The sequence below is a fragment of the Microcaecilia unicolor genome, chromosome 13 (genome assembly GCF_901765095.1).
Source record: "Microcaecilia unicolor chromosome 13, aMicUni1.1, whole genome shotgun sequence".
NCBI lineage: Eukaryota > Metazoa > Chordata > Amphibia > Gymnophiona > Siphonopidae > Microcaecilia > Microcaecilia unicolor.
In genome coordinates, this window is record NC_044043.1 from 83,015,172 (window position 1) to 83,041,793 (window position 26,622).

Sequence of the window (26,622 nt, forward strand, 5' to 3'; positions counted from 1 at the left end):
TGAATCTCCACTACCCTAGCTGCAAAGGTCTAAAATATAAATCAACATATGCATCCAGCTTCTCCTACATAAGCATGCAACTCTGGAATGCACTACCAAACATCCTGAAAACAACGCACAAACTAGCAAACTTCTGTAAATCACTAAAAACCAATCTGTTCAAAAAAGCATACCACAATGATCCATCCTAAACACCAGACAACGAAACTTATACCAGAACTGGTCAAAACAGAACTCTTAATACTTGATTGCTTAATTAACTCTGTCACTTATGAACTTTAATGCAATATCACTCTGTATTTCTCATTCTGGAAATGGCAATCGCCATTAGGGCACTATGTAAGCCACATTGAGCCTGCAAATAGGTGGGAAAATGTGGGCTACAAATGCAACAAATAAATAAATAAAATCAAGCTTCTCTAAGGTGGTCTTTTACTGAAGCTTAGCTCGAGTTATTGTGTAAGGCACATTATGGCTTAGCTGCAGTGGCGTAGCGGGGGTGGCTGCCACCTGGGGCGGATCACCGCTGCACCCCCCCCCCCGGGTGCAGACGAACACAACACCCCCCACCGGCATCAACACCCCCCCCGGCAAAGCGCCACCCCGACACAGTTCCCATCTGCAGCGCTGCTGTAAAGAAGAAATCGCTTCGTTGGCCCTTCCCTCACTCACTGTGTCCCGCCCTTGAGGAAATAGGAAGTTACGTCAGAGGGCGGGACACAGTGAGTGAGGGAAGGGCCGACGAAGCGATTTCTTCTTTACAGCAGCGCTGCAGATAGATGAAGCTCGTAGGCAGGTGGGGACCGTGTCGGGGGGGGGAAGTGCTGTGCCGGGGGGGGGGGGGGGGACCCTACTGTGGGACACGCTGAGGCATCCCACGGTAGTTTGGGCAGCAGCGCACGCTACTCTCATGGTAAAAAATAGGTTTTATTTTTTGCCTTGGGAGGTGTATCTGGAGGCAGAGAGAAGGCGTGCCTGTGCTAATCAGGCACATTACCACACGCTACCCAATTAGCACAGGAGTAGCGTGACAATCTTTACTGCCTCCTACGTAGGTGACGGTAAGGGCTCCCAGTGGTAATGGCCACACGCAAATGGGGACCGCAGCCATTTTTCTGCCAAGGTAGAAAGTGGCTGGAGCATGTGGCAAACCCACACGCTAACTGCAGTGCTGGCCACTTTCTAGCATGTCAATAAAAGGAATCCTTAATTACCTAAAGGGGTCTTTTACTAAGCTGCTGTAGCGTTTTTAGCTCATGGTAGAAATCAGCTGGAGGTAAATGTCAAGACACCCACCTCAGCGTTTACCGCCAGCTGACCTACCGTGATCTAAAATTGCTACTGCAGCTTAGTGAAGACCCCCCTAAATTCTGCTGCACGACTAATATTCCGCCAGTGTTGTTATGCTCATATTAGCCCTCTCCTCAAGTCACTTCACTGGCTTCCTATCCGTTTCCACATACAGTTCAAACTCCTCTTACTGACCTATAAGTGCATTCGCTCTGTAGCTCCTCAGTACCTCTCCACTCTCATCTCTCGCTACATTCCTCCTCGGGAACTCTGTTCACTGGGTAAATCTCTCTTATCTGCACCCTTCTCCTCCACTGCTAACTCCAGACTCCGTTCCTTTTATTTTGCTGCACCATATGCCTGGAATAGACTTCCTGATCTGGTAAGTCAAGCTCCATCTCTGGCCGTCTTCAAATCTAAGCTAAAAGCCCACCTTTTTGATGTTGCTTTTAACTCCTAACCCTTATTCACTTGTTCAGAACCCTTATTTTATCATCCTCACTTTAATATTCCCTTATCTCTTGTTTGTCCTGTTTGTCTGGCCTAATTAGATTGTAAGCTCTGTCGAGCAGGGACTGTCTCTTCATGTTCAAGTGTACAGCGCAGCGTACGTCTAGTAGCGCTATAGAAATGATAAGTAGTAGTAGTAGTAGTAGTAAGTGGCCAAACTGGACTGCATAAATGTCAGTCCTGTCTTTATGTGGTGTTGCTTAGGTGGTTAAGTGCTTCACTTAACCACATAAGGGATAGCCAGCCTCATAAACTCACATATTCAATGCCACTGCCTGGACGTGGCTCAGCTTTGACTATCCAAGAATAACATCAGCAGTGACTAACCCCCTGTTTACAAAGCCACGCAGCAATGCCGACTCAACTCATTGGGGTCATCTTCGACTGCTCCCTCTCCTTCTCTGCACATATTCAACAGATTGCTAAAACCTGTCGTTTCTTCCTCTATAATATCGCCAAAATTCGCCCTCTCCTTTCTGAGCACGCTACCAGACTCTGGGCAAGTCACTTAACCCCCCATTGCCCCATGTAAGCCACATTAAGCCTGCCATGAGTGGGAAAGCGCGGGGTACAAATGTAACAAAAATAAAATAAATACTATTGGAGATTCTACATGGAATGTTGCTATTCCACTAGCAACATTCCATGTAGAAGGCTGCGCAGGCTTCTGTTTCTGTGAGTCTGGGCAAGTCACTTAACCCTCCATTACCCCATGTAAGCCGCATTGAGCCTGCAATGAGTGGGAAAGTGCAGGGTACAAATGTAACAAAAATAAAATAGATACTATTGGAGATTCTACATGGAATGTTGCTACTATTGGAGATTCTACATGGAATGTTGCTATTCCACTAGCAACCTTCCATGTAGAAGGCTGCGCAGGCTTCTGTTTCTGTGAGTCTGACGTCCGGCACGTACATGCAGGACGTCAGACTCACAGAAGCAGAAGCCTGCGCGGCCACATTGGTGATCTGCAAGGGCCGACTTCTACATGGAATGTTGCTAGTGGAATAGCAACATTCCATGTAGAATCTCAAGTGGCCTAGTGGTTTGGGTGGTGGACTTTGGTCCTGGGGAACTGAGTTCAATTCCCACTTCAGGCACAGGTAGCTGCTTGTGACTCTGGGCAAGTCACTTAACCCTCCATTGCCTGCCGCATACAGCCTGCCATGAGTGGGAAAGTGCGGGGTACAAATGTAACAAAAAAAAAAATGAAGGGTTGTTTCTTCATAGAGTCAGTGATGTTTTACATCTGGTCATTATGCTGTTTTAATTTTTTCTTGGGAAGGGGATGTTTTTATTTTATAATACTGTTTATTGGTTTTAGGATAATGTAATCCACCTTGATCCACTCTCCAGGTAAAAGTGGAATGTAAATACCAATTGAAATGAATCTTTATTAAGAAATAGGATAGAGAAGGCAAAAAAAAAGTGACTCAGATACTAAATTTATATCTCATAAGGAAAATGTTATGGAATTGTGAAATGCTCTTCCCTAATGCATTGACTTAAAGCACAACTGTAAGTGACAGACCAGGTTAAAATACACATTTTTGTAAAATTCACAGAATTGTGTATGTCAAACCTACATTTTTTTGTGCTGTTCCAAATCTTATACTATCTTTTTATTTCCACAATTGAAAAAAATCTATCAGCATCCTTAACAAATAGGAAAACAGTATCACATCTTTCAGAATCCATTGGGAGTTACAGCCCTCAAAATGTAAAAATAGAAGAAAGGACAGCAGGAGTGCATCATTGTGAGGAATATTAGACACTCTCGGGTATAATAATAATAATAATAATAATTATTATTATTATTATTATTATTATTATTATTATAAATATTCACCTCTAGCAAAACAGAAGGATTTGTTTTTTTTATGTTTGTTATGTTATATAAACTTAGCATATTGTAGTTGGTGGGGCAAATGTTTAAGCTACTCTGTGTGTGTTGGGGGGGGAGAGGGGGGAATCTGATTTAAAAAAAAACAACATACAAGCTTTTAATCTAATAAAGAAGACAATGAAAAAGCTTTCCAAGCCAAAATGTAAGCCATTTAACCTGCATTCAACATCTGCTATGGGAGAAGAATACTTTTCAGAGATATGTGCCATCCTAGGCTCCAGGAGCATAATGGGGGAGGGGATTGAAGGTTGCTCCCTTGGAACCTCCCACCTCTATCATATTGGCTGTGCCACTCTCAAAGAAGTCTTCCGTGCATTGCCTACTATGGTTCAAATTTCTTTTCCCTTTTTGGCATTTTAGTGGTAGGACACAATTCGTGATATGCAAGAAACCTGGAAACCTGAAAGAATAAAAATCCGAGCTACCTACATTTTAGCCACTGTGTTCCTCTAATTAACCATTTTTTCCCTTCTTTTTGTATTGCAGGGTTGACAAATGCTCTGTTTCGGGGCTGGTAAATCGACTTCTTCCACAGACCGACCTTTTTTCCTGCAGTAAATTACATATGATTGCTGGTGGGGTGGCATTTGAATTGAGTTCATTTCATTAAGTGCTGGATGCGCAGTGGAGCACGAGAGCAGCACGCGCCACTTAGAGCCTCTCCAGCCCGGACTTCCAGCAGCCTCCCCTCCCCCTCCTCGTGTTTCTCATTCCGTCTCTCTTTCGCTTTTGTCTCGTCTTCTGTTTTCTTATTCTTCCATCTGCTTTTGCCTCTTTTTATCTTCCTTTCCTGACTTTGTCTCTCTTTAACCTTTTGTTCCTTCTTTTAGTCTTTTCCCCCTTCTTCCTTTTTCTTTATCTCTCTTTCTTTCTCCCCCCGAACCCTTTCTTCTTTCTCAATGTTTCTTTTTATTTCAGAGAACAGGACTCAAGGGAGAAAGACGTAGGACTAGTAAAAGAAGTCTAGAACGGAGTGACGAACGGATAAAAGGTAAGAAAAATGGTTCCTAGGGGTTTTTTTTTTTCTCAGCGAGTAACTTTAGCTTTCTTTTTGTTTTTGTTTTCCATGTGGGTTTGTCTTAGCTGAAGAATGGAAGAAACTAGTTGGAGAAAATGGGGCCGTCTAAAACGGAAAATATTATCGGGACAAACGCGTATTACTGCTGTACGTCAGAAGTAATGGCTTATGTTTGCAAGATAAATCTTGCGAGTACTTGAAACAGGATTGTAGCAAGGGCTGCAAAAGCGCATTCCTTGCCATGCAACTGTCAGACGATGAAAACGTTTACAATTCTCACATCGAGCATTTATCAATCTGAAATTGCTTATCAAGGGAGCGGAAGAAGAGCTAAACTGAAATCAGTAATGATGGCTTCCTGCATTTCTAAAGTGCTTCACCAGCGCTTTTCCCATTTTGTGTAAGTGTTGGGGGGGGGGGGGGGGGGGGGAGGGAAGAGGTGCCCTTTAAACAATTGTAATGGTTTCGTTTCATTACTGAACTGAGAATGAGAAAGAGAAGATTTTTCAGAGTCCAGTGGATGCCTGGAAAAGATCCTACTAGCTGTTGTAGGACATTTTTATTCACATATAGTTGAAGCAGGGCTGTTGAATATTCAGCTGAAAGAAAGATGGAGAACTATTAATCAAACTTATATTACATATTTGTGCAATAATATTTATTTGTTAGAGAAACTGCATTGTAAATCAAGCAGGGGCGTAGCCAGACTTCAGGGGGGAGGGGGGGGTCCAGAGCCTGAGGTGAGAGGGCACATTTAAGCCCCCCCCCTGGCGCCGCCGACCCCCCCGCCACTTTAACCCCTCCGCCGCCATTTTTGACCCCCCCCCCCGCCGCCACCACCACCTTTGACCCCCCCAGCACCAACCCTTTCGACCCCCTCTTCCCGCCGCCAACCCTCCCCCACCTCCGCCGTCGGGTACCTTTGCTGGCGGAGGTCCCCAACCTCCACCAGCCGGTCCTCTTCTCCGGCGTGGCAGCGTTGCTGATCTGCAAGGGCAGGCTTCTGTTTCTGTGAGTCTGACGTCCTGCACGTACGTCGGACTCACAGAAACAAAAGCCTGCACGGCTGTGTTGCTGATCTGCAAGTCTGATGCCCTGCACGTACGTCGGACTCACAGAAACAAAAGCCTGCACGGCTGTGTTGCTGATCTGCAAGTCTGACGCCCTGCACGTACGTCAGACTCACAGAAACAGAAGCCTGCGCGGCCGCGTTGCTGATCTGCAAGGCAGGCTTTTGTTTCTGTGAGTCTGACGTCCTGCACATACGTGCAGGATGTCAGACTCACAGAAGCAGCAATGCGGCCGCGCTGGAGGACTTTGGCTGGTGGGGGTTGGGGACCCCCGCCAGCAAAGGTACCTGACGGTGGTGGGGGAGGGTTGGGGGGGAGCAGGGCCAAATTTATGGGGGCCCATGCCCCCGTGGCTCCACGTAGTTACGCCCCTGAAATCAAGTAGAGAGCACCCTGTCTGTCCTTCCTTCTTTCTCATCATCCACCTGCTCTCCTTGTTCATTATAGCCTCTAGTAGCCGAATGGGTTATTGATGGTGCACCAGGAGAAAGGCAGAAACCTGCTGCACATGAGCCAGCTAACACCCTTCCTTGCTGTCTGTCACTTGTCGTAGGGGCTGATGCTCAAAACTAATGCCAGTGCTAAGAAGCAATTAGCGCCTGATTTACGTGCACGTTCTTGTGCATAAAATGCTGAAAGGACTTGAGTGCGGATGTTAATGTGTGCACTAAACCTTGCCACAAATTGTATTGAAATTCACATAAATGGATGCAAATGAGGTCAGTTCGTATTCCTTTCCAATGTGGCAGATGGCAGCACTGCGATACCCAAAGCAAATGATGGTCTATAACGCTGAAAACTTACCAGCAGCTCAGAGACAGAGCAGAGTGGTTTGGGGAGAGGATTTCTTATCAATTTCTCACATTGAGCTGCCAGTTTCGCCTTCTTTTGGAAGCGAAAGGGAGCCCGTTCAGCCAGTGGCAGCCCTACCATTAGGCCACCTTCAGAAGTGGAGGAGGAACGTGGTCAACACAGTCAACGTAGACAAAAGCACAATCGAATGCATTAGTAGAATAGGATCAAAATGCTGCCACCATCATGGAATGTTTTCATGCCACGGTGATTGCAGTTTTTTGATCCTGTTCTACTAATGCGTTGGATTGTGCTTTTGTCTACCTTGACTTATTGCTACAGCTGTTACCATCTTTTACCTGCACCACAGATCACTCCACAGTGAATTGTGACTCCTGAAGCAGCGGACACATCCGCCGAAACACGGTCCCATGTCGGGTCCCTATTCGGGCGCTTGGTTCAATAAAGACGGTTTTGATTTATACTCCCCATTTGGAAGTCATTGTGTCATCCTTGACTTCTGCTATTGTGAATAAGAAAGGCTTGTCAGAATAATCTGTATGAAAGAAAGATTACGGTTGGCACTGTGCCTAACAAGTCAGACGCAACAAAAGGCTGCAGCTTTCTTTATTAATAACTTGGCATAACTTATGGCAACAAAACCCAGTTCAGTAACCCGAGCCATATACAAAACCCCCAAGCTACTTGCCTTGGTAGCTGAGCAGCAGCCTTTGCAAATTATTTATTTAGATTTGCTCACACCTTTTTCAGTAGCAGCTCAAGGTGAGTTACATTCAGGTACTCTGGATATTTCTCTGTTCCAGGAGGGCTCACAATCTAAGTTTGTACCTGAGGCAATGGAGGGTTAAGTGACTTGCCCAAGATTAACATCAATACATATAATCTTCAATCCCCCCCCCCCCCCCCCGCCTTAGGTAGCTGGGGCTTAAGGAGCAGGCATGGACCTCTCTTCCCATTTTTCCAGGCCACTTGACTCACATTGAGAGCCTGATCATGATCCGTCCTTATTTTCAGGGCTCATCCCTGTATCTCAGTTCTCTGTCCGCTGTGATGACCAATAACCTCCAGGAACCATCCTAGAATGGAAACTAAAAAAAAAAAAAAAAGACAAGTACAGAATGAAATAGCAAAACCAAGAGGGAGGATGGGAGGGAAAGCTGCCTCCAAGGAGCAAGAAAATCCATGGCCCGCGGAGGGGACTGTCTTAAGTATCCACCCCCCTCCTGTACTGTTTATCTAATCTGGCAGGCAGAATCCCTGACTGGCAGGCATTTTGAATAAAAACCTTCCAATCAGTTTCCTGCAACTCTAAACCCCTCTCCCATCAACTTCTTCCTCGCATCTTCTCCAGGCTCAGTGTTGGGCTCCAGAAACCTCGAACCTGACACCACTGAGTCTCAAGGTAAGCTGGCTCAGCCTTCTGTTAATGTGGCCCTTCGAGACCAGCTCTCAGGCTCAGATTTTGACAGGGTCAATCATAAACTTACATTCCCACAAATTATAGAATGTATTTATTTTGCAAACCCTGTTCTATTTTTTGTTCCAGAAGACCGAGATACTACCTCTCCAGAGACTAATTTTCAGTTCAAATGGCGTCTCGGTGGGGGAAGAAATGAAGGAGAGGCTGATAATCCTTGAGATCATTCCACCTCATCTCTTCTCTTTGGCAGTCATGGTGATTCTGTGTGGGCAGCGGTAAGATTTTTTTTTTTCCATTTAATTTTGTTCCTGCAGTTAAAGTGAGATTTCTCATAAACACACAATGTAAAAACTCAGAGAAGGGTGCCAACTAGGAAGGTCAGAAAATAACTCAGCATCAGAATATCTGAAATGTTACTTGGTTTGCTTAGAATGATTTCATTTCAATAAAATGTCTGCAGTCCATCATCTCTTCTTTGTGACATTATTTTGCCAGCTAGTAAGAGGGTTCTAGCCCTCTTTCCTCAGATGTACTTAATTTTTCCTGTTCCAGCTCTCTGTTTAACAGAACCTTTCTGGAAATAGAATCTAGTATGGTGATAGAAAAGTCCTGAATTTCATTTGATTTTTATTAATGTAATATCCCGCTCCCCTAGCATCAGCATTAAAGTGGATCACACTTCAAAATAAAAGCGTAAAGCAATTGCATAGTTATCCCCTAGGGGTCAGCCTAATGAGGAGGCAGTGCAGGCTGTCTTTGGCTTTACTGTTCCTGCTCTCTGTGTAGGGCCAGATGTATTGAGGGGTTTCTCTGTGTCCATGGAGCAAGAAAAAAAGTGAACAAGGAAGATATGTTTGGAGTGGACTAACAATTCATTTTTGACCAGCTTTGGAGAAAATCTTTAGGGCCTTTCCCCCTTGGTTCTGGATGCCCCCTCCCCCCCCCCCCCCCCCCCTGTTGACATAGAGAGAACTTTTAGTGAATTAGGGTGCTTGGTGGGTAATTCAGGTGGACAAACTGCTCACCAGATAGCACTTCAGCATCTTCTCCAGGACTTCCACTTCTCCCATCAGGGATGGCCCAACCGTGAGGCAAGACTAGGGAGGCAGCTTCCTGGGGACCAGCTGCAAAGCAAAACAATAGGTCCTGAGAGCCACAGACCATCAGCGCATACCTTAACCTGCATTTGAGTGTGTGTGTGTGTGCGCATGTGCGTGCATTCGCGTGTGTGCAAGCGTGTGTGTTTGTGCGTGTGTGTTGGTCATCATGGGTTTAATTATCTAACTCCTGGGGGTGGGGAGAGGGGACACTACAGGTTAGGGGCATGAAAATTCTCCCTTCTCTTCTCGCTTCCCTGAATTCCTTTTTTTTTTATCCTGACCTCCCTCAGTTCTTTTACGACCCCTCCTCTTCTTTTTATCCTACTCTGTCCTTCCTTCATCACTTTTTTTTTCCCCCCTTCTTTGTCTACATCTTGCTCCTTGCCAGTTTTATTCCTATGCTCTTCCATTTCCTAGCTCACACAGTGTTTCAAATCTAAGAACATAATAACAGCCATCCATCTAGCCCAGTATCCTTCTTCCAGCAGTGGCCAATTCAGGTCACTACGTAGAAAGAATTTATCCATTTATTTCGTTGAGTTTTGCTTACACCTTTACATTCAAGTACATTAGGCATTTTCCTGTCCCTGGAGATCACAAGGAGCAGCAGCGGGATTTGAACAGGACACCCCTGGATTTCCAGTTCTCCAACCACTAGGCTACTCCTCCAGCATTACACAGTCAGATCTTTATTTTTTAAATTGCTGTTAACAGCCTCATTTTTTTAAATATGTGGTTAGAGAATGAATCTGCTTTATTTTCCTAAAGAACATAAGTACATAAGTAGTGCCATACTGGGAAAGACCAAAGGTCCATCTAGCCCAGCATCCTGTCACCGACAGTGGCCAATCCAGGTCAAGGGCACCTGGCACGCTCCCCAAACGTAAAAACATTCCAGACAAGTTATACCTAAAAATGCGGAATTTTTCCAAGTCCATTTAATAGCGGTCTATGGACTTGTCCTTTAGGAATCTATCTATCCCCTTTTTAAACTCCGTCAAGCTAACCGCCCGTACCACGTTCTCCGGCAACGAATTCCAGAGTCTAATTACACGTTGGGTGAAGAAAAATTTCTCCGATTCGTTTTAAATTTACCACACTGTAGCTTCAACTCATGCCCTCTAGTCCTAGTATTTTTGGATAGCGTGAACAGTCGCTTCACATCCACCCGATCCATTCCACTCATTATTTTATACACTTCTATCATATCTCCCCTCAGCCGTCTCTTCTCCAAGCTGAAAAGCCCTAGCCTTCTCAGCCTCTCTTCATAGGAAAGTCGTCCCATCCCCACTATCATTTTCGTCGCCCTTCGCTGTACCTTTTCCAATTCTACTATATCTTTTTTGAGATACGGTCCACCAAACTGATTCATTATTTGCTCGGTGCCCCAGCTGCACCCACTATTTATTTATTTAGATTTTGCTCACCAGTGGCGATCCTAGGTCGGCTGCCACCCCCCCCCCCCCTGGGTGCAGTGGCGCCCATCCCCCCCAGGGTGCAGCACGACACCCCCCCCCACCTCGGCGCAATGACACCCCCCTCCTCGGCACATCAAGCCCCTCCCCCCAGGTGCATTCTTGGCTGCTGGAGGCAAAGCCGCCTCCGAGGATCAGGAAATGCCCTGAGCCTCGGAGGAAGCCCAGCCTTTATTCCCTCCCACTGCCCCACCCCCGGCAACCTCTCCTCCAATCAGAGGCTAGAATCGGACTCAGGAGCTGGAATGCCTCTTTTAAGCCAACCAATCATTCCAGCCCCTGAGCCCGCCGGCCGAGAACACTGACCCCCCCCCCCCCCCATGCACTCCAACCACTCTGCTCAGAGCCTTCCCGAACGGGCCTGTCGAGACAAGCTCTTGGGCCTTTCTTTATTTTCATAACACAATTCCTCATAGACTCAAGTTGTAGTAAACAGTGGGAATTCTTAATGGTATTCTACGTCCACAGTAAACCTATTTATGCTGCAGAATAAATACATCTCTACCAAAGTTCTAGATTCAGTGGTCGGGTAGTTATGTATGGCAGACCACGAGCCACGTGGTGAGTGTGGCCACATGTAACATGGTAGTGGCCACATTCAGTACTAGCGGCTTGCTGCACCCCCACCTATTGTGTCTACCTTTCTTCCCACTGCCTGCAGCGTCAATGAGCCCATGTGATGACATCATAGGTATCCCTGGGAGTCGAGTGGGGAAATGCTTTGGGGAGCAGGTGCAGATAAATTTGTTACAGTGAGACCAGCATAAAAAGAGCTGTGTGATGCTGTCAGTCCCTCTTTTACCTCCCTGATAGTTGCTTTCCTGCTGTCCCTTCGCATCTGCTAGTGTTATTTCATGTTACAATCCCCTTGTAGTTTGTGTCAGTGGCGTAGCTACGTGGGGCTGGGGGAGCCTGGGCCCCCATAGATTTGGCCCTGGACTCCCCTGCCGATGACCCTCTCGATCCTCCCTCCCGCTGCCAACCCTCCCCCACCATTGTCGTGGGCTACCTTTGCAGGTGGGGGACCGCCAGCCGAGGAGGGCCTCTTCTTCCCGCGAAGGCTTCATTCTGTTTCTGACATCGGCGTCAGACTCACAGAAACAGAACGAAGCCTTGCAGATCAGCCAGGCTTCGTTCTGTTTCTGTGAGTCTGACGTCAGAAACAGAACAAAGCCTTCGCAGGAAGAAGAGGACCTCGGCTGGTGGGGATTGGGGTCCCCCGTCAGCAAAGGTAGGTGACGGTGTGGGGGGGGGGTGTCGAGAGGGGCGTCGGCAGGGATCGTCAAAGTTGGTGGTGGCGGCGGGGGGGGGGGGGGGGTCGATAATAGCTGGGGGGGGGGGCTAAAATGTGCCTCCTCACCTCGGGCTCTGGATCCCCCCTCCTGCCGAAGTCTGGCTACGCCCCTGTTTGTGTGGTCTAGGTCAGGATACCTTTGTTAGCCAATTTAGTTATATGTGCATTGTAAATTTTTATTATTTTTTTTTTATGTTAACATTTATATACCACTTTGTATTTATCATTCCGGAAATGGCGATCGCCACTACGGCATACTGTAAGCCACATTGAGCCTGCAAAAAGGTGGGAAAATGTGGGATACAAATAAACAAACAAATAAATATATTCTGTGCAATCTACAATTCTTGGCAGGTCACACATACAACATACAGATTATATTAAACAACAATTCTAGCATACCAAAAAAAAAATAAAGCAGTTATATGGCATTCCCTATAAGTGCTCCCTTTTCTTCATCTTAATCACCTGAAAAGGCCCACTGAAACAATGTAGTTTTTAAGGCTTTTTAAAAATTTTTTTAATCATTTATTTATAATTTTTTCATTTTACAAGGATCACTTGCAAAACAGTAAAACAGAGATGATTGTACATTAAAACAATATTACAAGAAAACAATCTCAACAAGATAAATGGATTTTATACAATCTTTCTCTTTCTTAGACCACAAAATAAATAGGGAGAGTGAAACAAGACAAGGAGATCAATTTAAACAACAGCGAAAACGTGGTATTAACCCGACTATCCCCAGTTATTATTTATCTAAATCATTATTCTACATTGATCATCTGGTTGGTTTCTTCAAGACCATAATGGTGCATAGTCCATCAATTTCATTGGAAACATACTTATTGTCATAGGTGCCCCGTATAAGAGGCTTGGGGAGGCTAAGCCTCCCCAGCCCAATCGTCGACTTCCGCTTGTGGTGCAGCCCACCCTCCCGCCCCGCGCATTTTCATCTTTTATTTCCGTGGCAGCAACGTCAATGAAGAAAAAGACTACAGGCTCGCCGCCAGCTTCTCCCTTCTCTCTGCACACAGTGTCCCGCTCTCGCGGAAACAGGAAATGCATCACCGCAGAAGGCGGGACACTGTGTGCAGAGAGAAGGGAGAAGCTGGCTGCGAGCCTGTAGTCTTTTTCTTCATTGACGTCGCTGCCACGGAGTGTATGGAGGTAAGCTCCGCCCCCTTTAGCCTCCCCAAACAGTTGGGCTACCGACCGTCTATGCTTATTGTCCAATATTAGTGAAAGTAATACACCTGATTTCATTTTTTTCCCCCTTTTAAAACCAGAAATTGTTTAACAATACAAACCCTTGAATCTCCAATCCAATTCCCGCTGATTAAAGTAATCCCAGTTTCACAGGCTTCACTCCTTTTGAATTAATATATTAAGAGGAATCATTTCAGAGGAAAAAAAAAACATTAGGAGTCATACCTGGAACGTTTTTAAGGCTTTTTAAAATAAATCTAAATCCCTCATAGCTCTTAAAGAGGTAGACAGTGCTGGTCAGCAATATGTAAGTAGATCAATGTGTTTGCAGCACGCGCTGCAGAATCCTCCTGGGACCTCCATTGTCAGTCCGTCTTCCGCAGTCACTGCACACGCGTCCCAAACCCTAAACTTGTAGCACAATTTCATATTAACGTTTTCTTCTGGACCTCTGTTGTGTTCTTAAGCTGATTTGGGCGTTGGTGAACCATCTGCTCACGTCAGTAACACAAGAGACCTTTGTTTCAATATGAGAATAACATGAGGGGCCCTGGGGGGTGGGCGGGGGAGGGGGGACAGAAGGAGTGGTGACTCTTGAAATAGGGTCTTGCTCTGAATCTCGGTATCACTGGTTAGAAATAATTTGCTTAACAGGAAGGAAGTAGTGGCCCGAATTTGCAAATCGGAGATCTGGCAGCATCGTGGTTTTTAAAACTTCTGTCTTTTTATATCTGTCTAGTCATTCATTGCTGTTAAATATTTCGTCTTTATTTTTGAAACCCGTCAGAGAACTTGATATCTGTGCGTGATTTTCAATGAAGATTTATTAAGTGTTCAACCACAGGATGAAGAACTCTTAAGGAAGATGTGGATAGATTTTTTAAACCTTTTTTATTGCGTCATATTTCAGGTAGGAACTATCAGCGCATTCTGTACTCCACAGAGGGATTAATGCAAAATATATCAAATATTCAATGTATTTATTTATAACATATCATGTATCGCCATTGTTCTTTTTGTATGATGTCAAAGATTAGATTATTTTATTTTGAATCAGTTCGATCTATCATTGGGTGCCCTTTGGTATTCCAATACCTGACATCCAGCCACTGAGCATAGTCAAAGTTATCCGGACATCTTATCCTGAGACGAAATAATGTTGGCTTAATTTTAATTTCAAAAATTCGAATCTGAATATACCCTACCAGCTGGATAAACTTATTCGGGCTCTTTTAGGAAGGCACACCCAAGACATAACTAGATAACTTCACTCCGATAATCTTGCAGGTCTTATCCAGGCTAAATTTAAGGGTGCCCTCATTCTCCCATATTGAACTGATTAATTTTTAGCCGGACAACTTGTCCAGCTAAAATTTAACTGTGCGGGATAAAAAACACCCAACTTTTCTCGGAGAGATCATGCTCCGGTGGAACGTGAGAGCAGTTTGCGCGGGATTTGCGCTGTCTCCGCTCCCACCTCCCCCTTCCCTTTCTAGGTTGCTAAAGATCACCACAGTGTCCACTCTTCAGTCAGATTTAACTAGGGTTACCATTTTGTGTCCTCTGAAAAAGAGGACACATGTCACGCCCCCCTACCTCACCCCAGCCACGCCTCATGCCCCGCCCCCGTCACATAGTCCCCTCCCCCCCGTCACATAACCCCCCCTCACTTACTATCTAGCCCTGGTGGTCTAGTAGCGTCTTCTCTTCGGGGCAGGAAAGAGCCCCCTCTTTCCTGCCCGGAGCGCTGCCTGCCCTTGCCTGCTGCATCCTCCTCGGTCTGGCTGGGGATTCAAAATGGCCACTGAGAGTTGAAGTGGCCTCGCGAGAGTTCAACTCTCGGCAGCCATTTTGAATCCCCAGCCAGACCGAGAAGGATGATGGACAGGGGAGGCAGCGCTCCAGGCAGGAAAGAGGGGGCTCTTTCCTGCCCCGAAGACGTCACTAGACCACCAGGGAACATGGTAAGGAAGGGGAGGGGACGGGAGACCAGACCCACGGCGCCGATCGCCCGCCCATACGCCCACCGCACGCACACGCGCTTGCCCACACCCACGTTTGTCTAGAAATCTGGACAAACGTGGGCGCGGGCAAAATCCGCCGGACGCCCCGGACATGCCCTCAAAAAGAGGACATGTCCGGGGAAATCCGGATGAATGGTAACCCTAGGTTTAACAGTTTGATTTTCTGTATAATTGCTTTATGGTTTAGAAAGAAATTGGACAAGTACTACAGAACTGTTTGCGGAAATTGTGCACGTTTGCGAAGTGTGAATTTCTTTGTAAATTCGGCACCCCACAGTTTTGACTGACTTGACATCCCTGCTGCAAATACACATTTCCCCATCTTGTACAGAGGGCAAGATGCACAAAAGTCCTCGTTAGAGCCATTCTGTACCGAATTCCATAACGAATCGGTACGGAACGGCTGTGCACGAAGGAAAGGGAATGCAAATGAGCTGCTCGTTGCAGCTTACTTGCATTCACTAACCCTTCGTTAAAACCGTCGGTAATCGGCCCGAAAAGCATGTGCAGAGCAGCCAAGCGTTATGCTGGCTGCTCTGCGCATGCCAGAAACGTCAACCCCCCCCCCAAAAACAAACAAACAAACAAACAAACAAACACATCCTTCACTGAGTGCTGCCTTTTCTCACCTTTTGGAAGAGTTAACAATATTTATATAAACACACAGAAAAAAGCAAAAAATATTTTAAAAAATGGACTTTTTTGCCCGATGATAGAAACAGAGTATTGGTTTGAAATATTAAACCAGATCATAGTAAAGGCAATAGTCCTTTAGCTTCTGAGGGCTTTTCTCCTATAAAAGATATTTCTTCAGCAACTTTGTATGTTATAGGCTAATGCTGCTGCTTTGTTAGTGCTGGGGATGGGACCCAGCTGGACTTAGTGGTGGCGTGTGCATCTTTTCGGGGACTGGCACGAGCCAGCAAGGCTTGGGAATTCCAAGCCACGTGCAAGTGTAAGTTCCCGGCACGCGCTCTGCCTGTGATCTGTACAGCAGCCTGTCAGAGGGAGGCAGTTCTCCAGTCCAGTTGCCTCTGAATTCTTTTGTGCAGTGCACACTGGCTCAGAAGGAAAGGGAGGCGCACATTTCTTGTATTACGTTCATGGTTGCAGAGGGTTTGCAAACTGCAATTGCAACAAGGCACAGAAGTTCATGGTACATAAGTACATAAGTATTGCCACACTGGGACAGACCAAAGGTCCTTCAAGCCCAGCATCCTGTTTCCAACAGTGGCCGATCCAGGTCACAAATACCTGGCAAGATCCTGAAAAAGTTCAATGCATCATTTTATGCTGCTTATCCCAGAGATAAGCAGTGGATTTTCCTTGAGCCAATTTATTAATGGTGTACGGACTTTTCCTTTAGGAAGGCGTCCAGACCGTTTTTTAAACCCCGCTAAGCTAATGAAGGATTCTTGCTAATTGTAACTTTATTCAGAATACTGTTAATGTAATTGAGTTCTGTTAAATATAAGCCGCAGTGAACTGAATAATGTGTGTTATAAGAACAAATAAATACCGGTACTGAACAAGCACCAGAACCCAATTCTTCAGGACTTACAGAAACGTACCTGCGAAAATGGTAAGAGCAGAGGTTCTTAATAATGCGTGACTAGCATGGTCTTTTCCGAAAAAAAACAGGTGATGCATATTTTTTTTATTAGACTTACTCATATGAGCCAACTTTTCAAAATGATGGGGTTGCTAACGTCTCCCTAGACACAGTGAAGTTTGTTCAACATTGGGAGTGCAATCGGTTTGACTCTGGGGAGAGCAGGAGGTAGAGAGTAAGCTGAGGGTAGAGTGAAGCCTGGGGGTGGACAAGGGCTTATGATGGGAGAATTCTGGACAAACTATTTAACACAATGCATTTTTGAGTAATAAAATGCTTCTGTGAGATATTACAAATGTATTATTGCTCAAATTAAGGTGTAGAATTTTTTTTTTGTTACATTTGTACCCTGCACTTTCCCACTCACGGCAGGCTCAATGCGGCTTACATGGGGCAATGGAGGGTTAAGTGACTTGCCCAGAGTCACAAGGAGCTGCCTGTGCCTGAAGTGGGAATCAAACTCAGTTCCCCAGGACCAAAGTCCACCACCCCAACCACTAGGTCACTCCTCCACTCCAGTTTAAAATACTGACTTGAATTTTCTCATTTTTTGTGCATAATTCCCACAGGAATAACAGGTGCTGGGCATAGGAGGAGGCAACTTTTCAAAATGATTGGGGGGTGGGGGTGTTAAACCCAATGGAAATGACCCTTTCCGGACACAATCAAAGAGTTTGCTCAATATTGGGGGTTGAAATCCCATCTCCGGTATAACCCAAGACCAAGGCACTGTCTCCAGTTCTCTTTATCAGGGGCCTCGAAGCTCAAAGCTCGAGCGTTACAGCGCAGTGCACCCTCCCTATACTTCAGGAACAGCATAGAAAAATAACCTTCCAATGCTCAATGCTAATGGCATTTAAATCATATGTGCTCTGTAAGACTGAAAATAAGGGAGAGTAATCTGCCTGTCGCACGTGCACTAGAGTTTCAAGATAAGCACAGTTCTTGTGCACATGACCAGGCAAACCCTGATGTGGAGAACACATTTGTGCATTCTTCTGTGCCTTTAAATATAACTTTTCAAATTTTTTATCCACTTGAAAGGCTTATATTTAAGTGCAGAAAATAGGTGCTAATGTGAGCTTTCACTTTTGGGTTTGCTCGGACTCACACACATTTGTTTCTCAGTACCGGCGCTTAGACGCATGGGCTTCCTTCCACTTCTGAAACAAACAGGGCCTGGTGTTAGACATTCAGGGACCCAGGGCAGAAACCGGGAATGGGGCCCAAAAGCTGGCCTTCAGCCTATGCCTCCTTTAGCTTGAGGCAGGTTCGGGGCCTCCTATGGTATGGGGGCCCAGGGCAGTTGCTCTGTTTGCCAACCCCCTAATACCGGCCCTGGAAACAAATCAAAAGTGGCAGATTTTAAACAGAAAATCATAAGAAATTCTCTCTTCAAACCTCTTCAAAATGGCCACCGAGAGTTGAAGTCTCGTGAGGTCACTTCAACTCTCGGTGGCCATTTTGAATTGGTGCCGAGATCACCAACAGAAGGATGCATGCAGGGCAGCGCTATGGGCAGGAAAGAGGGGGCTCTTTCCTGGCCTGAAGGTGGAAGAGGTCACTAGACCACCAGGACAGTAGTAAGTAAGGGGGAGGAGAGGCTAGCAATCTGCCCGTTTGTCCGGATTTCTGGACAAACGGGCAGATTGGCAAAACCCGCCCGGTGAGTTTGTGCTATGATTTACATATCTTTTGTTCTTGTTGTTGTTGTTTTATTCTTGGGACAGTATTTGCATTTAAGGTTTTGGAACTTGTACACATCACGACCATTATGAATCAAAGAAAAAATGAACATCTCTCATGCCGACCTCATGCAAGACCAGCTGCAATACTTCTGATCAAAGGGTAAATATCAATCTACAAAAATAATTGGGAACAAATAGCTTTTCAGAATTAAATCATTTATCACACACCAATAGAAGATGTAATACACAATGCACGACTGTGTACAGTATACAACGATACACCACATGCTTATTAAACATGATGCTAGGCAATGAAACCAGGAAAATAAATTTATTTCTGATAAGAATGTGGATCAAAGAGCAAGAAACGAATAAACAGCCAAAACAGAGTAGAAGATGGGAAGAAAGAGAGAAGGGCAAAGGAAGGCACTTTCAGTAAAAATGGTCTGGAGGACAGGTTCGTTAACAGCTACTGCCACCTTGAGTGGAAAATGAATAATGGGGATTGAATCTACTTATTAGGATCTGTAGGGTATCTCTACCAGGTGACTCGAATTGGCCTCTGTTGAAGATATGATGGTGCTGAGCTCAGTGGACCCTGGGTCTGACCTAGGGTTGCAACTGGCTCTAGATTTTTCAAGAAAGGCTGATCCCAGTCCTGGTTTTACCTGACTGCTTGCATGGACTAGTAGTCCTGCTTTTATTAAGGAACTCATTAGATGCACTGGCCTTCATGTTTAGTAGAGGTCACTAAATGTATAAGTGTCCTATCTGTGAATTTTGTGTGAATTTTCAACAGCACTATGCATAAAGGAGGCAATTCTATAACGGGGAACTTCCATATAGGTGCCCCAAGCCACATGGTAGGTGCCTAATCTATAATGAAACATAGGTGCCTTGATTCTGTTATAGAATAATAAAAGTACCCTGGTATTGGAGGGCCTAATATTTAACATTTAGACACCTGCCTTAGAGCTGGCATTGTGTGGACATCTAAATGGGGTGGGGCATATTAACCACTGGCGTAGCTACATGGGGCCTGAGGGGGCCCGGGCCCCCGTAGATTTGGCCCTGGCCCCCTGCCCCACGATCCCCTTCAACCCCCCTCCCGCCACCAACTCTCCCCCGCCGTCGCCGTCCGCCCCGTCGCCGCAAATGATACCTTTTTTGAAGAGAGACTTCCTTCCGCACTTGAGTAGCACCTTTCTTTAACGAAGTTCTGGCGATCAGCTGTTTCGACGCCGGCAGCATCGCCGGCGTCGAAACAGCTGATCGCCAGAACTTCATTGAAGAAAGGCGCTACTCGAGCGTGGAAGGAAGTCTCTCTTCAAAAAAGGTATCATTTGCGGCGACGGCGGGGGAGAGTTGGTGGCGGGAGGGGGGTTGAGGGGGATCGTGGGCAGGCTGGCAGGGGGGGGGTCCGATGTGGTGGCGGCGGCGGCTCGGGGGGGGCAGCTAAACAGTGCCCCCCCACCTCAGGCTCTGGCCCCCCCTCCTGGCGAGGTCTGGCTACGCCCCTGATATTAACATACAGTATTCTGTAAGTTACCTGCATAGCGGGAGCCCCATGGTCCTCCCCTGTATACACCCCCTTGCAAATATGCGTTATATACAGTGGTGGAAATAAGTATTTGATCCCTTGCTGATTTTGTAAGTTTGCCCACTGACAAAGACATGAGCAGCCCATAATTGAAGGGTAGGTTATTGGTAACAGTGAGAGATAGCACATCACAAATTAAATCCGGAAAATCACATTGTGGAAAGTATATGAATTTATTTGCATTCTGCAGAGGGAAATAAGTATTTGATCCCCCACCAACCAGTAAGAGATCTGGCCCCTACAGACCAGGTAGATGCTCCAAATCAACTCGTTACCTGCATGACAGACAGCTGTCGGCAATGGTCACCTGTATGAAAGACACCTGTCCACAGACTCAGTGAATCAGTCAGACTCTAACCTCTACAAAATGGCCAAGAGCAAGGAGCTGTCTAAGGATGTCAGGGACAAGATCATACACCTGCACAAGGCTGGAATGGGCTACAAAACCATCAGTAAGACGCTGGGCGAAAAGGAGACAACTGTTGGTGCCATAGTAAGAAAATGGAAGAAGTACAAAATGACTGTCAATCGACAAAGATCTGGGGCTCCACGCAAAATCTCACCTCGTGGGGTATCCTTGATCATGAGGAAGGTTAGAAATCAGCCTACAACTACAAGGGGGGAACTTGTCAATGATCTCAAGGCAGCTGGGACCACTGTCACCACGAAAACCATTGGTAACACATTACGACATAACGGATTGCAATCCTGCAGTGCCCGCAAGGTCCCCCTGCTCCGGAAGGCACATGTGACGGCCCGTCTGAAGTTTGCCAGTGAACACCGGGATGATGCCGAGAGTGATTGGGAGAAGGTGCTGTGGTCAGATGAGACAAAAATTGAGCTCTTTGGCATGAACTCAACTCGCCGTGTTTGGAGGAAGAGAAATGCTGCCTATGACCCAAAGAACACCGTCCCCACTGTCAAGCATGGAGGTGGAAATGTTATGTTTTGGGGGTGTTTCTCTGCTAAGGGCACAGGACTACTTCACCGCATCAATGGGAGAATGGATGGGGCCATGTACCGTACAATTCTGAGTGACAACCTCCTTCCCTCCGCCAGGGCCTTAAAAATGGGTCGTGGCTGGGTCTTCCAGCACGACAATGACCCAAAACATACAGCCAAGGCAACAAAGGAGTGGCTCAGGAAGAAGCACATTAGGGTCATGGAGTGGCCTAGCCAGTCACCAGACCTTAATCCCATTGAAAACTTATGGAGGGAGCTGAAGCTGCGAGTTGCCAAGCGACAGCCCAGAACTCTTAATGATTTAGAGATGATCTGCAAAGAGGAGTGGACCAAAATTCCTCCTGACATGTGTGCAAACCTCATCATCAACTACAGAAGACGTCTGACCGCTGTGCTTGCCAACAAGGGTTTTGCCACCAAGTATTAGGTCTTGTTTGCCAGAGGGATTAAATACTTATTTCCCTCTGCAGAATGCAAATAAATTCATATACTTTCCACAATGTGATTTTCCGGATTTAATTTGTGATGTGCTATCTCTCACTGTTACCAATAACCTACCCTTCAATTATGGGCTGCTCATGTCTTTGTCAGTGGGCAAACTTACAAAATCAGCAAGGGATCAAATACTTATTTCCACCACTGTAGATTAAGTGGGTATTTGCAGAATAGTGCTTTAGGTACCCTGCGAGCACATATGCATGTATGCTGGCACATACACCTGTAAGGGTTAATATTTGAGACTTTTATGCACATAACACATGCATAAAGGCAGGCGCCTAGGTTATAGAATCACCTTCAAAGTGGTACTGAAAATGTTTGAATGGTTGGACTGGATTCTGATTGAGCTGGATCAGGGGCGTAGCCAGACACCCAATTTTGAGTGGGCCTGATCCCTAAGTGAGTGGGCATGAGAACCCCGCCCTATCCAGCATGCTCCTCAGGTGACGGAGCTTCTCTCAACTCTCTCCCCCACCACCCCTCCCAAGGCCCACCACTGGGCGTCTCTCAACTGCCCCCCCCCCCTCCCAAGGCGACCAAGCATTTCTCAACTCTTCTGCCCATCTGTACCTTTTAAAACCTTCATATCTTTGCTGGCAGGGAGCAGCGACTCACACTCGCTGCACACGCCGGCCCTGAGCTTTCCCTCTGATGCAACTTCCTGTTTCCGCATAGGTGGGACCAGGTCAGAAGGAAGGCTCGGGGCCGGCACAAGCAGTAGGTATGACTCATTGCTCACTGCTGGCAAAGAAATGAAGTCTTTAAAAGGTACAGGGGGCTGGGGTTGAGGGTGGAGTTGAGACACTGGAAAGCCTGCAGGGGAGGGCAGGGAGGGACGCCGGGAATTTTTAGCTGGCAGGGCTTGGGGAAGCTTACCAGCCACATCAGAGATGTGCCACTGCTGGGTGAGCCTGAGCCAAAAATGGGTGAGCCTGGGCCCACCTGTGGCTACGCCACTGGTCTGGATGCCAACAGAGCAGAAAAGAACTGCTAGGTCGAAACCAATAGAATTCTAGTGGAACACTCCAGATTGCACAAATGATCATTTTTCTGCTCCTAGACTTGTTTCGTCTTTCTTTGCTCATATTTCTCTTTGCCCTCATATATAAAGGTTTGCATTACAATAATAACAATTCCATTCCTGTTTTGGCTTATGTATCAGCAGCCTGTAGAGATGAAATATTTTGAATAGTGTCAAATGTTGATTGGCAGGTTTGGCCTGCTTATATGTTTATGGATTTTGGCCTTCTTGAGGGTAATTTTATAACAGACTTGCTTCTTTCGTATGCCCAAAAGTGACACTGATTTTTTTTTTTTTTTTTACATTTGTACCCTGCGCTTTCCCACTCATGGCAGGCTCAATGTGGCTTACATGGGGCAATGGAGGGTTAAGTGACTTGCCCAGAGTCACAAGGAGCTGCCTGAGCCTGAAGTGGGAATCAAACTCAGTTCCTCAGTTCCCCAGGATCAAAGTCCACCACCCTAACCACTAGGCCACTCCTCCACTGTTGCTACTATTTGAGATTCTACATGGAATGTTGCTATTCCACTAGAAGTCGGCCCTTGCAGATCACCAATGTGGCTGTGCAGGCTTCTGCTTCTGTGAGTCTGACGTCCTGCACGTGCAGGACGTCAGACTTACAGAAACAGAAGCCTGCGCAGCCTTCTACATGGAATGTTGCTAGTGGAATAGCAACATTCCATGTAGAATCTCCAATAGTAGCAACATTCCATGTAGAATGTCCAATAGTATCTATTTTATTTTTGTTACATTTGTACCCCGCGCTTTCCCACTCATGGCAGGCTCAATGCGGCTTACATGGGGCAATGGAGGGTCAAGTGACAAGGAGCTGCCTGTGCCTGAAGTGGGAATTGAACTCAGTTCCTCAGGACCAAAGTCCACCACCCTAACCACTAGGCCACTCCTCCTTTTCTAAAGGAAAGTATGCGCACACAATACCTTTTGAACATTACCTCATGAGAGGTTATTGTACATTTTTATAAAGTGAGCATGCTCTTTCCCATCCCCGCTGATGCAGGCTGGGGCCGGCAGTCTACCATTCTTTACATGTTTCCCCTTCTAGTGCAAACAAACTTTCTCAGATACCTGGAACAATTATAATTATGACAAACCTGTTCAAGAAGGCTTACCACAATGATCCATACTAAATACCAGACAACGAAATTTATTCCAGAACTGAACAAAACCGAACTCTCTATACTTGACTGCTTATATGCTTTGTCACTAACGAACTTTAACGCAATACCACTTTATTTCTCATTCCGGTAATGAACTCTCTATACCTGACTGCTTAATTTACTCTGTCACTTATGAACTTTAATGCAATAGCACTTTGTATTTCTCATTCCGGAAATGGCGATCGCCATTACGGCATAATGTAAGCCACATTGAGCCTGCAAATAGGTGGGGAAATGTGGGATACAAATGCAACAAATAAATAAATATTTTTTCATTATGTGCGGGGGATAAGTCAGGGAAGGTAGACAATTAGATGGAGCTGTTAGCAGTCTGACACTCAGAGATGCACAGAAACAACATGAACTTCCGCTCTGCTCAGCTCCAAGGGAACGCAGGAGTGGGGGAGGACTACAAACGAGACCCTGAAATCTCCAAAACTCAGTGGCATTCCTAGGCTGGCTGACACCTGGGGCAGATCACTGATGCGCCCCCCCGGGTGCAGCACAACCCCCCCCCCCGGTAAAATTACACCCCCGGGTGCATTTTTACCTGCTAGGGGGGGAGTGCCGTGCGCCTGTCGGCTCCGAGTCCGCTCGTTCCCTACTGCTCCCTCTGCCCCGGAACAGGAAGTAACCTGTTCCGCGCAGAAGGAGTAGCAGGGAGGGAATGAGCGGACTCAGCCAACAGGCACGCGGCACCCCTCCAGTGGCTTGCCCCCGGGGCAGGCCGCCCCCACCGCCCCCCCCCCCCTTGGTACGCCACTGCCAAAACTCCATCTGCATGTAATCCGGTGTGGATCTGGATGCAGGTGCGTCTGTATGCAGAAATCCCAAGAGAGTGTCCCAAATAGAGAACATTACCCACCCTGCATTCGGGGGGGGGGGGGGGGGGGGGGGGGGAGGGGTGCAGGCTGTTTTAGCCAATCAGGAAGCATATGAAAAAAAAACATTTATCACAGGTGCACAAGTTGGATATGTTTTCACATGGGAGAGAAAATGGATATATTTTTCCAGAGGAGGATATGTTTTATCTAAATATGCAAGAAAATATGTTTTCTTGCCCTAGTCTAGGGAGTTTTCCTCTAAACCAGACAATATGGAGAGTGAGAGAGAGAGAGAGAGAGAAATAAACAGTGAAATTATACTTGCCTGAATTTCACTAGGCTAACCGTGATTTTTCAAGTCCTGCATCACCAGATCTCCATGACCATTTTGAAAAGATTGCTACGTGAGCCCTTACCTCCACCTATTTTGAAGGCAGTAAGGGCTCACACGCTAATCAGTTAGCATGCGGGAATACAGATACGTTAACTGATTAGCACAGAAACATCCACTCTCTGCCCCTCAGACATACCCCCTCTGTGAAAAAATACTTTTTTTTAGCATGCAGTTTGCATGTGCACATTGCCAAATTGCCATGGGATGCCTCAGCGCATCCCAAGGTAAGCCCTTTTCAGGTGTGCAAAAAAACACACACGTGCCCCCCCCCCCCAAATAATTAACATAGTATCCAAATAATTATTCAAAAAAATATAACTGTAAAAATGTTTATCTTCAAATTTCTTCTTAGCAAAGGGGCAAATCACCATCTATCTTAGCTAGAAAGCAGAACACCACCTGTCCCAACATGGCACCATGCTTCTCACCAGGGACGCCGAGAGACTGGGCCGGGCCCGAGGCCCCGCCCCTGCTGCACCGTCCCCCCCCCCCGAGGTCACCGCCACAGCCACTGCTCCCCCCTCCACCCCCCTCCACCCCCCTGAGGTCGCCGCAGCCACTGCTGCCCCCCTCCACCCCCCCCCCTCCACCCCCGCCGCCGCTCCCCCCTCCATCCGCCACCGGGCCAGGCCCCCTGTATTGAAATCGCAGTCTCACCTCCGTGAAAGCAGCGCTGCAGGCAGCAGAATGCCTCCCATCAGCCCTCGTACCCTCCTTGTGTCCCACCCTCGTGGAAGTTACTTCAGACGAGGGCGGAACTCAGGGTGGGAAGGAGGCACAAAGGGAGGTGTTCTGCTGCCTGCAGCGCTGCTTTCATGGAGGTGAGACTGCGATTTCAATGCAGGGGGCATGCGGTCGACGATGGAAGGCGGGTGGCACTGCAGCGCCGGGCCCCCTTTGAAGGCCCGGGCCTAGGGAATTTTGTCCCCCCTGCCCCCCCCTCTCGGCGGCTATGCTTCTCACCCTCAGGACTGGTTCAGGAGGGACACTTTTTCTTCAAAAAACCTGAACTCTAATTCACAATCATGTAGAAACTGCTTCATAAAGATGGGAAACAGTGGCCTATTGTTTAAATAATGTGGAATGGGTGGAGACCATACACGACACGCACAGCATTCGGTTCACCACAGGTTCATCATACAAACTCATCCCTAATGAGTATTCTCCTTACAACAGGTTTTAGAAAATGAGGCAACCAATCAGACGATCCTGTTAAGCAGCTAATCAGGAAGTCCCAATCAACAAATATCTGCCATTCAGTTTCTTTATTCCAGCCATTCAGTTCCGCTGTCTACCAAGTGTATACCATCTTTACTCCTTCCTAGTCAAAATCAATGAGATATTGCTACTATGTGGTCAACGCACGTGTTCAAAAGCAACAAATCTGAAATTGTACGGCAATATTTCATCCAGCAATCCACCAGTGGTGCATCTAACAGGGCCTGTCTGATCGAAGATGTTCAATAATTCTCTTCTTAATCTTCTGAGTACTCTTGTTTCTATATATAAGATCACAAAGGCAAAACATAGCAATCACAGGGCCGGCTCAAGAGATTGTAGCTCCCTGCACCAGCTTGCATGAAAGCAAAGAAGCACGCTCTCAGCACTGAGAAGGCTCAGGAAGCAGAGCAGGCTTTTGGCCTTGAGCTTTGATACCCTGAGTCTGTGTCTCACCAGGGCTCATGCTTTATGCCAGTTCGGCATGATCAAAG

General features: G+C 46.6%; 1 protein-coding gene across 6 annotated transcripts in view; it reads left to right on the forward strand.

Annotated features, from left to right (window-relative positions):
* The window catches only part of LOC115456559 (claudin-16-like), a 63,117-nt gene that overhangs the window by 4,021 nt on the left and 32,474 nt on the right, over window positions 1–26,622 (forward strand). For 3 of the 6 annotated variants that reach the window (XM_030185722.1, XM_030185716.1, XM_030185721.1), the window contains exons 1-2: window positions 4,024–4,697; window positions 8,154–8,302. The gene's annotated coding sequence lies outside the window, so the exon portion shown is untranslated. Of the gene's footprint in view, window positions 1–4,023; window positions 4,698–8,153; window positions 8,303–26,622 lie in introns of those variants that run through there. The other 3 variants (XM_030185717.1, XM_030185719.1, XM_030185718.1) reach the window with 3 other exon arrangements.